This window comes from Saimiri boliviensis, chromosome X (assembly GCF_048565385.1).
Source record: "Saimiri boliviensis isolate mSaiBol1 chromosome X, mSaiBol1.pri, whole genome shotgun sequence".
In the NCBI taxonomy this organism is placed as follows: Eukaryota; Metazoa; Chordata; class Mammalia; order Primates; family Cebidae; genus Saimiri; species Saimiri boliviensis.
Window position 1 is genome coordinate 42,336,754 of NC_133470.1, and position 14,573 is coordinate 42,351,326.

The 14,573-nt window shown below is 38.3% G+C and overlaps 1 pseudogene; it reads left to right on the forward strand.

Annotated features, from left to right (window-relative positions):
• The first annotated feature begins 4,103 nt into the window (after window positions 1-4,103).
• LOC101033332 (mitochondrial fission factor pseudogene) lies at window positions 4,104-4,995 on the forward strand (annotated as a pseudogene).
• Window positions 4,996-14,573: the final 9,578 nt, after the last annotated feature.

Here is a 14,573-nt window from a genome sequence, read left to right on the forward strand (position 1 = left end):
CTCACTACAACCTCCACCTCCTGGGTTCAAGCAATTCTCCTGCCTCAGCCTCCCGAGTAGCTGGGACTACAGGCACGTGCCACCGTGCCCAGCTAATTTTTGTATTTTTTAGTAGAGACGGGGTTTCACCATGTTGGCCAGGATGATCTCGATCTCTTGACCTTGTGATCTGCCCCCCTTGGCCTCCCAAAGTGCTGGGATTACAAGCGTGAGCCACTGCACCCAGCTGGGAAGTTGTTTCAAAATTTAATGCTGGATGATCCTTTGACCAAAAACAGGATCAGAGCCACCCCAGAAAAAAAAAAAAAAAAAAAAAAAAAAAAAGATATTCTATTAAATCCTGTGGGTGGACTAATGGTGAAATAGGCTTTCCAGGACACTGAGAAGAAGGATACAGAGACTGTCCGGGGACTTTTGGGCACTCACTCTGTTTTATCCTTTAAATAAGCATAAATCTTGCTGACGCTGAGTTTAGCTAAGAATCATTAGCACGTTTACCCTCTAGACTGTCTTTAATATTCCAGGATATATATAAATACTGTCTTCTAAGGGCATACATTATCTGTTTAAATGCTTCCTTGATGGTACTGTGACATAGTCAAAAAATGAATTGCTCAGATCAAAAAAACCAAAGCAAAACCCAGCTTTGCACATTAAATGTTAATGGAAGCTTCCAAGAGATGCTAGCACAGGCAGTGGAAAGTTAGCTACCTTGTTTCCAAGAAGATTCTACATTTCTTCCTAAATAAACTAGGAGTTTAATCTAACCAATGTGTGCATATGTGTGCAGGTATGCATACATATAAATGGTTTCTTCCTACAGTTACACTGGATTCTGCAACTGTCACTTATAACATTATGTGGGTATCATGAATGAAGTTTAACACTTAAATATATGGCTACATTGAAGTGAAAGAGGGACAGCAGGAACAATGGGAGGAAACAAATGCATTAAAAAGCACATGAGTATCATAATGAATTTAAGTTAAAGGGAGGGCACTGTTCTGAATAATGATGATCAACTAAACAAACACATTTACATCTGTCACAGAGTCACAAGAACAAAAAGAAGAGAAGGAAGACAACAGCAATGTATTTATGGAAGCCAGAAAACAGATGGATAGATGGTAACTGACCTAAGAGGCTCAACTCAGCTGAATTCTAAGCCAGAAGCAGGAAAGCCAAGAAACAACCCAGTTTGCACCTCAGAACTCTTTCTTAACAGCTTAGGAATTGGTGGCAGCTGTAGAAATGCTGGTTAAAGTAAGGCTAGAAACAGGCGATTTCATTGAAAATCTATTTAAGAAGAATTAATGTCCCAAAGGGCCTCCTCCACTTCAAGCAGTCGAGACTGATCCTACCTCATCCTAACAGGAGACTGAAGGTTTGTTTCTTGTAGGGAATGAGGGCAACGGGTCTTTGGACTAGGGTACACCAGGCACAGTTAGTGATAGAGAGGGGAAATTTGCCTATTAAATGTTGACACAGCTACCTTTCTATTCTCATTCAGTTTCCCAGATGCTCCTAAGAGATTGTAAAGGTCTTCATTTGGGTGGGACCAATTGGGCTGGAGGCGGAGGTGGGGGCAGGAAGGAAGAGATATTAGCATTGGGGATTTTCTAATGAAATAGAGCAGGCAAATCACATTAGAGCCTCTCCGACAATTGAAAAACCCTACACATTTGCACAAAGCTGTATAATGTATTCAGACAGTCAAGGGTCATCAGATACGAGAAATATGAAACAAAGTGAACAAAACCAAAAAGAAAAGAAACAAAACAGGGAACAAACTTTGGAGAGAGACGAAAACCTTTAAAAGGATTACTTAAATCTTCTGAGACATAAGATATTGCATCCATGAAACTAGAACAATATGGTATGAGAAAAGAACATTCGGAATACACAAAAAGTTGAAGAGCTGTTGGCAATAAAATAAAAATTCAATACGAGTTTGGAACACATCTCAGAAAATAGAGCAAAAAGGATAAAGAATTAAAAATAGGAGGAAAAAATAATCAGTTCCGAAGATACTAATCTGAATAACCTGTGTTAATTTTGCAGAAGAAAATTGAAGTAACTAAAACCATTTGCTGAGGTATACTTATGAGTTCCTAAGCTTTAGGAATTTTTTTTTAAGTTTTAGTTGTTTTTCTTATTTATAGTTTAGTTTTCTTGAAGTCGCGATGAAATGCAGTTTAAGAGGCAAATAGGCCTAGAAGACTTATGGAAAAAAGCAGGAGCTGCCCCTCTCTTCTCTTCCTGTGGCCACAAACACAAGACAGAGAAAAACAGAAAGGAAGACATCAGCAACAAAATGATTTCCAGAATCGTCCCCAAAATTGAAAAACTTGAATTTCCGATTTGAAAGGGCTCATCGCAAAGCAGGAAGATAGAGCTATATTAAGGCAGTTTTAAATTACTTAGGTCAAGTAAAAGGTCTTTCTAAACAGAAAGAGATGAAACAATAGCAAAAACTCAGCTTTTATATAAAGGATAATGAATGATTGTGGTATTTTACTTTTCCACAGCAATGCTGGAAGCTAGAAAACAATAGAACAATGCCATCAAAATTTGAAGGAAGGCCAGGCACAGTTACTCACACCTGTAATCCCAGCACTTTGGAAGGCCAAGGCAGGCGGATCACCTGAGGTCAGGAATTCAAGACAAGCCTGGCCAACAGGGTGAAACCCCAACTCTACTAAAAAATCACAAAATTAGCAAGGCATGGTGGCTCATGCCTGTAATCTTAGCTACTCAGTACACTGAGGCAGAAGAATCGCTTGAACTCAGGAGACAAAGTTTGCAGTGAGCTGAGATCGCACCACTGTACTCCAGCCTGGCGCCTGGCAAAAGAGCAAGACTGTCTCAAAAAAAAACCAACAGATATATATATACAGTCTTAAAATTTTTACTTCCCATGCCCTCTTTCTAGAGAAACTACTAGAGTATGTGGGAAGATATAAGGCAACAGAACCAAGTCAAGAAAGTGTCAAAAAAAAAAAAAAAAAAACCAAGATAGTGGCAAAGGGAGATTATCGGATGACAATGTTCAACAGGCCTAGGGAGAAAGCTGTCTATACTGAAGCAGATCAGAGGTTTGTTAGGAGAGATTTCTCTTTAAAATGACAAAACTGGCTGGGCGCGGTGGCTTACGCCTGTAATCCCAGCACTTTGGGAGGCCAAGGTGGGCAGATAACTCTCTTTAAAATGACAAAACTGGCTGGGCGCGGTGGCTTACGCCTGTAATCCCAGCACTTTGGGAGGCCAAGGTGGGCAGATAACAAGGTCAGGAGTTTAAGACCAGCCTGGCCAACATGGTGAAACTCTGTCTCTACTAAAAATACAAAAATTAGCCGGGCGTGGTGGCGGGCTCTTGTAATCCCAGCTACTCGGGAGGCTGAGGCAAGAGAATCTCTTGAACCCGGGGAGGCGGAGGTTGCAGTGAGTCAAGACCATGCCATTGCACTCCAGCCTGGGTGACAGAGTGAGACTCTGTCTCCAATAAATAAATAAATAAAAATAAAATGACAACACTGATGAAATATCGAATGTCTTCAAATTTATTGAGAGAAGGAATGAAGAAAAGTCTGGAAGTAAAAGTATGTGTAAATACATAGAAAATTAAGGAAACAAAAGAAACAAGAAAAGTATTCCACGGAAACACAGTTATGCAGTAAAGAAAAAGTAGTCATAGTGAGTAGTGAGTAGAGGTGGAGAGAGGGATATCTAGATAGATGATAGATGATAGATAGATAGATAGATGATAGATCAATACGTTCTATATAATCGCAATCTACATCCCACCAAGTTGTTTCGTAGAAGTTGGAAACCTTATTCTAATGTTTATAGGAAAATAGAAAGTATCAAAAATAACCAACTGAGGCTCTCCTAGTCTGCCGCAGGCTTTGCTGATGGCCTCTGAGAGCACCGAGAGCACCCACCCTGGCAGCCCTCACTGGGGACTCTCTACAGGCCCAGAGGAACAAAAGTGACTCTAAACCCAGGACATGCACTTTACATGGAGTTAAAGCATTTAATATGATTGAAGCACAGGAGCAGACAGTGCTAAACAGCAAGTAGTAGCTGGTACACATTTGGTGAGTAGGGAAGCCCTTCCTTCTCCTACTGGTGCTGAGATGGCAGAAATTAGACAATTTCAGTATGAAATGGAATATAATAAAGATATTAGTCAGCAAATGAGGGTCCCAGAAAAATTAAAGTCAGCACCATCAAATGGTGATCTGACACAAGAATTCCAAGAAGGAGTTCTAAATGCTAATGTGATGATGCGGGTTCTAGAGAGGATTGTTACAGCAGAGAACAACGGAGACATTCCGATTTGAAGACCAGTGGATCTTGACCTTATTCAGTCAACTGCCTTTAAACCTCTGGCACTAAAACCACCACTTCATGGACTTTCAGTGACAGACCACCAGACTTTCAGGATTTAGAAAGACCTTCAACCCTTCAAAATGAAGAAATCTGTGCAGTTGGCAAGCTAAAAAGACTGTTCTTTGAAAATGTTGTTGACCGAAACAGACAGTTATCAGGAGTGATTTCATCGTGACACCATCACCATAAGAAGCTTGGATCTGCCTTCCCAAGATGATACCCGAAAATAGAACTAATCTTTCCTCCGTTCATGGCATTCTGTCATTCATCCAGTCTTCTACTCGTAGGGCTTACCAGCATATCGTGGATGCGCTAGATGAAGATCACAGACCTGGTACCAGCAGGTCTGCTGGTACCACTTATAATGCTCATCGTGACAACATCAGGTACGGCACTTCAAACATAGATACAACGATTGAAGGAACTTTGGATGACATGACTGTTGTAGACGCAGCTTCGTTAAGAAGACAGATAATCAAACTAAATAGACGCTTACAACATTTGGAGGAAGAGAACAAAGAACGTGCCAAGAGAGAAATGGTCATGTATTCAATTACCGTAGGATTCTGGCTGCTTAGTAGCTGGCTCTTGTTGCGCCGCTAGAGGTAACTTCAGCTCTTAAACAAACTGTCTCCACAGCTAGAAATATAGAGAACGTGCAAACTTCTTTGTTTCTGTCTTTGCATTTTATGCCGTTATATAGTCCATGCCCTGGTAATGTGTTTCTTCCAGAGAGAAGGGGGGGAGGACCTATATTGTCAGAGGAAAAATACATTCTGTCACTCAGCTGTATTCATTTTTAACCAGTTCTGCAGTAGTAGCTACTTAAAATTCTCCCGTTACATGTTTTTTAAGTAGGCTGTAGTTCGTTGGGATTTTTTTTTTTTTTAATGAATTGATTTTGTGCCTCTGTAGTCTGCACAACTAACTCTTTGAGTGGGAGAAAGAGAGTATAGACAATGGATTTAGAAAAGTATCTTTAAAAGGAAAACATTTTATTCTGTTTTGCAAAGACTGAATAGATTAAATGATTTTGTTAATAGATGGTTTTGCATCTACATTTCAACATTAACACTTTTGAAGTCATGGTCTGGTGTCAGATTTAAGTAAATCAAACCACCTAATACTTCATGATCACCTTCATTAAGCACAGGTACAGATTAAATTAATTCATAACATTTCAGCACTTTAATATGTATGCAATATGTGTGTTCTTGTTTTCATTTGGGTTTTGCATTCGGTTTTCTATAAAGGGCATTTTTACTAAGTCCATGTGTGAATAATTTTTAAAACTACAGAATAAAGTACAAATGTAGTATATTTAATAAACTGCCGACCAAAAACCAAACAAGGTTTGAAAAGGAAGAATAAAGTTGATGGACTTAAACTACTGACTTCAAGTCTTGTTAGGAAGCTTTATTCTTTAGTAGTCAAGATTGTGTGGTATTGGCATGGAGACACACAGGCCTATCAATAGAATAGAAAGCATAGAAATAGACCCACGCTTATATAATTAATTTATTTTTTAAAAAGAGAGCAATGTAATTAAGCAGGAATAGGATCATCTTTTCAAGAAATGGTACTGAAAAAATTAGAAATCTACATGGAAATAAAAAGAATTTCAACCTTTATCTTATACCATACACAAAAATTAATTAGAAATGGATCATGAATCTCAAATAAAAGCAAAAATCATGAATAGTCTGTGAGGAAACACAAGAAAAGATTTCTTTAATAAGATATAAAAAAACATGGTACTCTTAAAAGTAAAACACTTTAAAAATGTAATAGATACAAAATGGAATACAATTCAGCCTTTAAAAGAGGGGAATCGTGTCATTTGCAACAACACAGACAAACCTGGAGGATATTATGTTAAGTGAAATAAGCAAGGCACAGAAAGACAAATACCACATGATCTCACTTATAAGTGAATCTAAAAGAGCTCAGCTCACAGAAGTGGAGAGAAGAATGATGGTTCCAAGAGGCTCAGAATGGGAGTTGATGGGAAAATGGAAGAAGCTTATCAAACTTTCAGTTAGACAGGAGGAATAAGCTTTAGTGATCTATTGTACAGAATGGTGACTACGATAAATAATAATGTATTACATACATAAAAGTAGCCACAAGAGTAGATTTTAAATGTTTTCACCACATTTCTATAAGTATGTGAGGTGATAGGTTTGTTATTTAGCTTAATTTAATCATTCCACATTGTAAACATATACCAAAACACCACAATGAATTACATATATACAATTATTAGTCAATTAAAAAGAAATTTTAAAAATAGATCTAAAGAATATCAAAAAGGAGATAAATTGGATGTCAAAAACTTCTCTTCTTTGAATGATACCGATATGGTTTGGCTCTGTGTCCCCATCTATAGCTCATCTTCAATTGTAATCCCCATGTGTCAAGGGAGGGAACCTCATGGGAGGTGATTGGATCACGGAGGCAGTTTCCCACATGCTGTTCTTGTGATAGTGAGTTCTCTAAGATCTGATGCTTTAAAAGTGTTTAGCGGTTTCCACGGCACTCTTGCTCTCCTGCTGCCATGTAAATATGCCTTGCTTCCCCTTCATTTTCTGCCGTGATTGTAAATTTCCTGAGTCCTCCCCAGCCATGTGGAACTGTGACTCAATCAAACGTCTTGTTTATAAATTACCCAGTCCGGGTAATATCTTTATAGCAGCGTGAGAACAGACGAATATAGAGAACTGGTATTGGCAGAGTGGGGTCCTGCTATAAAAATAACCTAAAAATGGGGAAGTGACTTTGGAACTTGGTAATAGGCAGAGGTTGGAGCAGTTTGGAGGGCTCAGAAGAAGACAGGAACATGTGGGAAAGTCTGGAACTTCTAGAGACTTGTTGAATGGTTTAAACCAAAATGTTGATAGTGATATGGACAATGAAGTCCAGGCTGAGGTGTTCTTACACGGAGATGAGAAACTTATTGAGAACTAGAGCAAATGTGACTCTTGTTATGCTTTAGCCATGAGACTGGCAGCATTTTGTCCCTGCTCTAGAGATCTGTGGAACTTTGAACTTGAGAAAGATGATTTAGGCTATCTGATGGAAGAAATTTCCAAGCAGAAAAGCATTCAAGAGTGGACCTGGCTGATTCTGAAAGCATTCAGTCATGTGCATTCATAAAGAGATGGTTTGAAATTGGAACTTAACGTTTAAAGGGAAGCAGAGAATAAAGGTTTGGAAAATTTGCAGCCTGACCATGTGTAGAAAAGAAAATGCATTTTCTGGGGAGGAATTCTATCCAGCTGCAGAAATTTGCACAGGTAAAAGAAAGAGCCGAATGTTAATAGCTAAGACAATGGGGAAAATGTCTCCAGGGCATGTCAGACTAGCAGCTCCTCCCATCACAGGCCCAGAGGCCTAGGAGGAAAAATGGCTTTGTGATCCAGGCCCAGGGCCTCCCCCCATGGACCAGTGTGATATCTTAAGGAGGCAAAAAGTGATCAAAGTCTCTCCGAATAAGATTATGACACAAAGCCACAGAGCTGATACACCCCTGAGGTAGGACAGTAAAGGTATATTGTTGGCCTTGCCAGCTGAAGGCAAATTGCTTCTGGTGGACCTTTTGGGCAGGAATGGAGAAAAAGGCATTTGCCAAGTCAACGTCTGCATACCAGGTACCAGAAGATGTGTTAACTTGCTCAAGCAATGAAACCACATCTCATACAGCAGCTGCAATTGGAGTCACCACTTGGTTAAGCTTGGATAATCCACGGTCTTTCTCCAAGATCAATCTGTCTTCTGCACAGGCTAAATGGGAGAATTGAATGGGGATGTGGTGGAAATCACCACCCCTGTGTCTTTCAAGTCCTTGATGGTGGCACTAATCTCCGCAATCCCTCCAGGGATGTGATACTGTTTTTGATTTACTATTTTTCTAGGTAGAGGCAGCTCTAATGACTTCCGTTTGGCCTTTCCCACCATAATAGCCCTCACCCTACTGGTCAGAGAGCCAGTATGGGAATTCTGCCAGCTGCACCTCTTTTGTTTATAAATTACCCAGTCTCAGGTAGTATCTTCATTACAAATACTGTTAAGAAAAAGAACAGTCGGGCCGGGCATGGTGGCTCAAGCCTGTAATCCCAGCACTTTGGGAGGCCGAGGCGGGTGGATCATGAGATCGAGAGATCGAGACCAACCTGGTCAACATGGTGAAACCCCGTCTCTACTAAAAATACAAAAAATTAGCTGGGCATGGTGGCGCGTGCCTATAATCCCAGCTACTCAGGAGGCTGAGGCAGGAGAATTGCCTGAACCCAGGAGGCAGAGGTTGCGGTGAGCCGAGATTGCGCCATTGCACTCCAGCCTGGGTAACAAGAGCGAAACTCCGTCTCAAAAAATAAATAAATAAATAAATAAAATAAATTAAAAAATAAAAAAAAAGAAAAAGAACAGGTATGCAACAGGTTGGGAGAAAATATTAGCAAAACACATGTCTAATAAAGGGTCCGTATGCAGAATATATAAAAACTCTTAAAACTGAATGAGAAGACAGAAAATCCATCTAAAAATGGGCAAAAGATATGAAGAGATACTTAACCAAAAAAGGCATATGAATGCCAGATGAATATTAAAATACATGAAAGAGACATGTCTATTAAATATTAAACAAATGAAAGAAAGTCAACATCTTTAGTCATTATTACTATTCATACCCACTAGTGTAGCTAAAATTAAGGACCGCCAATATCAAGAGTCAGCAAGAACGTCTGAACAAATGGAACACTCATAAATTGTAGGTGAGAACATATAGTGGTACAATCACTTTGGAAAACAGTTTGGCAGTTTCTTGTAAAATCAGTAATATACCTACCTGTGACTCATAAGTATTTTCCCAAGAAAAAGGTAAATATATGTCCATACAAAGATTTAATGATCATAAAAAGCTTTATTCTCAATAGTCAAAATTAAAAACAAGCCAAATGTCCATTAAAAGACAGATAAGCAAATTGTGATATATCCATTTAATAGCATACTATCGAGCAGTAAAAAAGAACTACTGATTCATGAAACATGGATGAATCTGAGAAACATTATGCCAAGTGAAAGAAGCCTGACTCACAGGCTGTATATATAATTCTATTTACATAAAACTCTAGAGATGGCAGTCCAATTTATTGATTGAAAGCAGGTCAGTGTGTGCCTTGTGGGGGTGGAAGGGGAGTGGGAATTGACCTAAAAGAGACATGAGGGGGATTTTTAGAATAGCAAAATGTTTTATTGGTTGTAATGATTGCTAACGGGTATATATTTATCAAAATGTTTTGAATTACATACTTGAAATTGGTGCATTTTAATATATATAAAGTACACCTCAATAAAGTTGTTTTTAAAAAAAATCAGGCCGAGGTAGGTAGATCACGAGATCAAGAGATCGAGACCATCCTCGTCAATATGGTGAAACCCTGTCTCTACTAAAAATACAAAAAATTAGCTGGGCATGGTGGCGCGTGCCTGTAATCCCAGCTACTCAGGAGGCTGAGGCAGGAGAATTGCCTGAACCCAGGAGGCAGAGGTTGCGGTGAGTCGAGATTGCGCCATTGCACCCCAGCCTGGGTAACAAGAGTGAAACTCCGTCTCAGAAAAAAAAAAAAAAAAAATCAGTGTAATTCACTACATTAACTGAACAAAAAGACAAAAACCAGATAATCATCTCAGTAAATGCAGAAAAAGCATTTGATAAAATTCACTATCTACTCACGAAAACATTTTTTAACATTCTCAGAAGAGAGGTAAACTGCCTAAAAAGCCTATTTTACAAAGAACCTAGAGCTAACATTGTATTACTGGTGAAATGCTAAGTGCTTCCTTTGAGACTAAGAATAAGACAAAGATGCTCTCTACATACTCCTCTATTAAACACTATACTATATGTTCTAGCCTGTGCAATTAGTAAACAAAGATAAATAAGAAGTATAAAGATTACAAAGGAAGAAATAAAACTTATTCATAGATATATTTGTGTACGTGGTCAAAAACCTACAGTCAACCTTAGAGTTAACAAATAAGTTTAGCAAAGTTGTTGGATATGAAGTAAAAAAAAAAAACTGCATTTTTATATACCAGAACAATTCATTAAGTGAATTTTTTTTTTTTTGATACAGAGTCTCACTCTGTCCCAGGCTGGAGTGCAGTGGCGTGATCTTGGCTCGCCGCAACCTCCGCCTCCCAGGTTCAAGCGATTCCCCTGCCTCAGTTTCCCGAGTAGCTGGGACTACAGGTGCATACCACCACGCCCAGTCACAAAGTGAAAGTTTGAGATAGTGGCATCATAAAAGATCAGATACTTAGTAATGAATCAAATGTATGATATGCAAAAGCTCCACACAGAAAACTATGAAACATTTGAGAAATTAAAGACCTAAACCAGTAGAGACATCCCAGTATTCACATATCAGAAAACTCTATTAAGCATAAATATCAATTCTCTCCAAATTAATTAACTACATTTCCAATTAAAATCCTAATGTTTTTGGCACAATTGACAATGGATTCTAAAATTTATAACACAAATGCAAAGAGTGAAAATATCCAATGCAATAACAGAGAATGACTCTGGCAGATATCAAAATTTATATAGCGGCCAAGCATGGTGGCTCACACCTGTAATCCCAGCACTTTGGGATGCCAAGGCAGGAGGACTACTTCAGGAGAGTTTGAGACCAGTTTGGGTGACATAGCAAGACTCCACCTCTACAAAAAATAAAAATGAAAAACTTAGCCAGGCATGATGGTGTGCACCTGTCATCCAAGCTACTGGGGAGGCTGAGGCAATGAGGATTATTTGAGCCCAGCAGGTCAAGAATGTACTCCAGCCTAGGCAACAGAGTGAGACCTTGTCTCTAAAAGCATTTTTTAACCTATACAGCCAAGGTATTACTGGTACAAGAACATTCAAATAGACCAATAGAATACATATCCTAGAAGTAGACACAGACATCTATAGGCATTTGATTTATTTGTAAAAGTTGCACAAAGCAGTGGGGAATGTTTTTAATAAATGAAATTGAATAAACTGTAAATCCCTATACTAAAAAACAAAATTTGATGCCTAATATCCATTTTATAAAATTCAGTTCCAGGAGGATTGTGTATTTAAATGTGAAAGGCAAAACAATACAACTTTTGGAATAGGGAAAGATTTTAACAGGACATACAAAAAATAGCACTTATTAAAGGAAATATTGATTGGTTAGATGACATTAAAATTAAAAATGTTTGGTTATTGAAACCATTGAGAAAATGAAAGGGAAATCAGAGTAAAGATATTTGCAATAAAATAAATGGCTTGTAACACATGAAGAATTCCAACAAGTCAACAAATAATCTACTGGAACAAAAAGAATGAGCAAAAGAGTTGAAAACTTCATTAACAAGCTACAGTAAGCTATAATTTTAGAATTCAGAATGGTAGTTACCTTTGGGGAGTGGGGAAGGATACTGACCTGGACGACAGATAGGAGTTCAGTTTCGGAGATACTTACAATATTCCATTTCTTGACTTGAATGGCAATCACACAACTCTATATCATGAGTTGCTTATTTATTTTACATGCATTTCCCCATATGCATGCTATACTTCACAGTTTAAAAGTTAAAAATGGAATAAGTATATCAACAGGGAAGTTACAGAAAACCTCCAAAGCTCAAATGCCTACAAAAAGATGTTCATAATCATTAGTGACCAGAGAAATGCAAATTAAAACAATAAGATATCACATCTTTTAGACTGGCAGAAACAGCTTCATATCAATTATGGGCAGGGATGTACATAGGAAACCTCATTCACTAACATTGGGAACATGGACTTATCAGGCCACTGTGTGTGTGTGTATGTGTGTGTGTGTGTCCTATGACCCAACAACTCCATTCCTTATTATACGTTCCAAATAGTTTCCTACAGAGACCCATAAGGAGACACGCATTATTAGAATGTTCAGTACAATGTTATTTGTGTGGGCAGAAATTGGTTCCCGCGTGGGGTCCATCACTGGAAATGGCATAGATGAAATGTGGTAGTCGCACTCCAAGAAGTATCATGCAGAATTAGAAATAACGGATTAGAAACAAGAATGTATCTTAAAAAGAGTGCTGAGTTTAAAAAGTGAGAAATTGAATAAGATGTAACACAATGCCACTCGTGTAACCTAAAAACACTTGGACACCAAACAAGGTACATTTTTCAAGAACCCATATAAACTACATGATGCACATTAAATATATTTGACCACGTGTGAGGAATAAGGGAAAATGGGAGTACAGAATGGTGATAAAATGAACTTTTTTTTAATAAACAAGAAAGTAAAGTAGGAATAGCCAGGATCATACACCAAAGTAACTGATCACTAAATTTAGCATCACCAGTAGGAGGACAAATCAATGTCACATGTGTCCTAATATGAGGCACTAAGGACGTCATTTTACTTTATTATGTGTTATTCTTGCCAAACATGCGTAACCTGATTTTAAGCAGGAGGAATCACCAGAAACCCAAACTGAGGAACACTCTACGAAATAACTGGCCTGTACTCTTCAAAAGTGGCAGTCATGAAAGACAAAGAAAGGCTGAGAAACTCTTTCAGGTTAAAGGAGACTGGAGATATAACAAGTAATCGGGTCTTAGACTGAATGCTAAACTAGAATCAGAACAACAGAGAGACGAGTGGTGAAATTTGAACACAGTAAGTCGGTTATAGTATTATACTGAGGTTAATTTTTTGATTTTGAGAATTGTATATACATAAGATACTGTCATCAGGGGAATTGAAGAGTGTGTGGGTACTCTCAATATTATTGTTAGATATAATTCACATATTTTGAAATTTACCTATTTAAAGTGTACAACTCAGTGATCTTTAGTATATTCACAAAGTTTTGCAACCATCACCAGAATATTAATTCTATAACATTTTCATCACCCCAAAGAGAAATGTTGTATCCATTAGCACTCATTCCCCACTCCTTCCTACCTCCAAGCCCTGGCAACTACTTGTCTACTGTCTCTATAGAATTCCCTGTTCTGGATATTTCACATAAATGGAAATACACAGTATGTGGCTTTTTGCATCTGGCTTCGTTCACTTAACATAATATTTTTGAGTTTCACTCATGTTGCAGCATGATTTAGTACTTCATTCCTTTTAAGGCTGTGTAATATTTCATTGTGTGGATATAACACATTTTATCATTCATCAGTTGAACATTTCCGCCTTACGGTTATGGTGAATAAGAACAGTGCTACTATGAACATGCATGCACATGTCTTGGAGTACCTGTTTTCAATTCTTTTGGGTATACACACCAGAGTGAAATTTCTTAATCACATGGTAATGCTATTTAAGTATTTGAGGAACTGCCAAACTTCTCCAAAGCAGCTGCACCATTTTAAACTCCCACCAGCGCTGCCTTTGTATTATTTTTGCAACTATTTTGAAGTTTGAAATTATTTCAAAATGAAAAGATTTTTTAGAAAGAACATAGTCAGGTTGCTGTGCCTCTTCTAGTAAGAGCCAACAAGCCAACGTCCACTGCTTCCTGGGTCTCACAGAACGAGGGCTAAAAAAACGTTGAGAAAAAGAAAACAAGCCCCTGGTCATTTGCGCCCTTCCATCTTGTTTACACGCTTAACACTTTGACACTGAATGTGCAGGTTTGTTCTCCCACATCAACCAATTCTCTGACACTAGCTGAGTGCCCTACAATTTAATCCTGACACTACTTAGCTGGAATTAGTGTCTGGTGGCACAAGTTAAACTCACAAGACTGCCCCCACTTCAAATGTTAATTTCAAGTTCTGAACCACTTGTATTTCTGACTGGCTGTTAATCAGGAGTTCCCACTACTCACTGCTTGTGTTAGATAATTTGCAAGAACAGCACAGAGAACTTTAAAAAAAAAAAAAAAAACAAAACAGTTTACTTAATATTAATGGCTTATTATAAAGGGTAGAAGTCAGAAACAGCCAAATGGAAAAGATGTATAGGGCAAAGTATGTGGGAAAGGATGAGGGGCTTCCATGCAGCCGCCCTCCAGGCATGCCATCCCCTTAATATCTCCATGTGTTCACCAGCCCAAAAGCTATCAGAACCCCATAATTCTGGGGGTTTCATGGAAGTTTCATTACATACATGATTGATTACATCATTGGC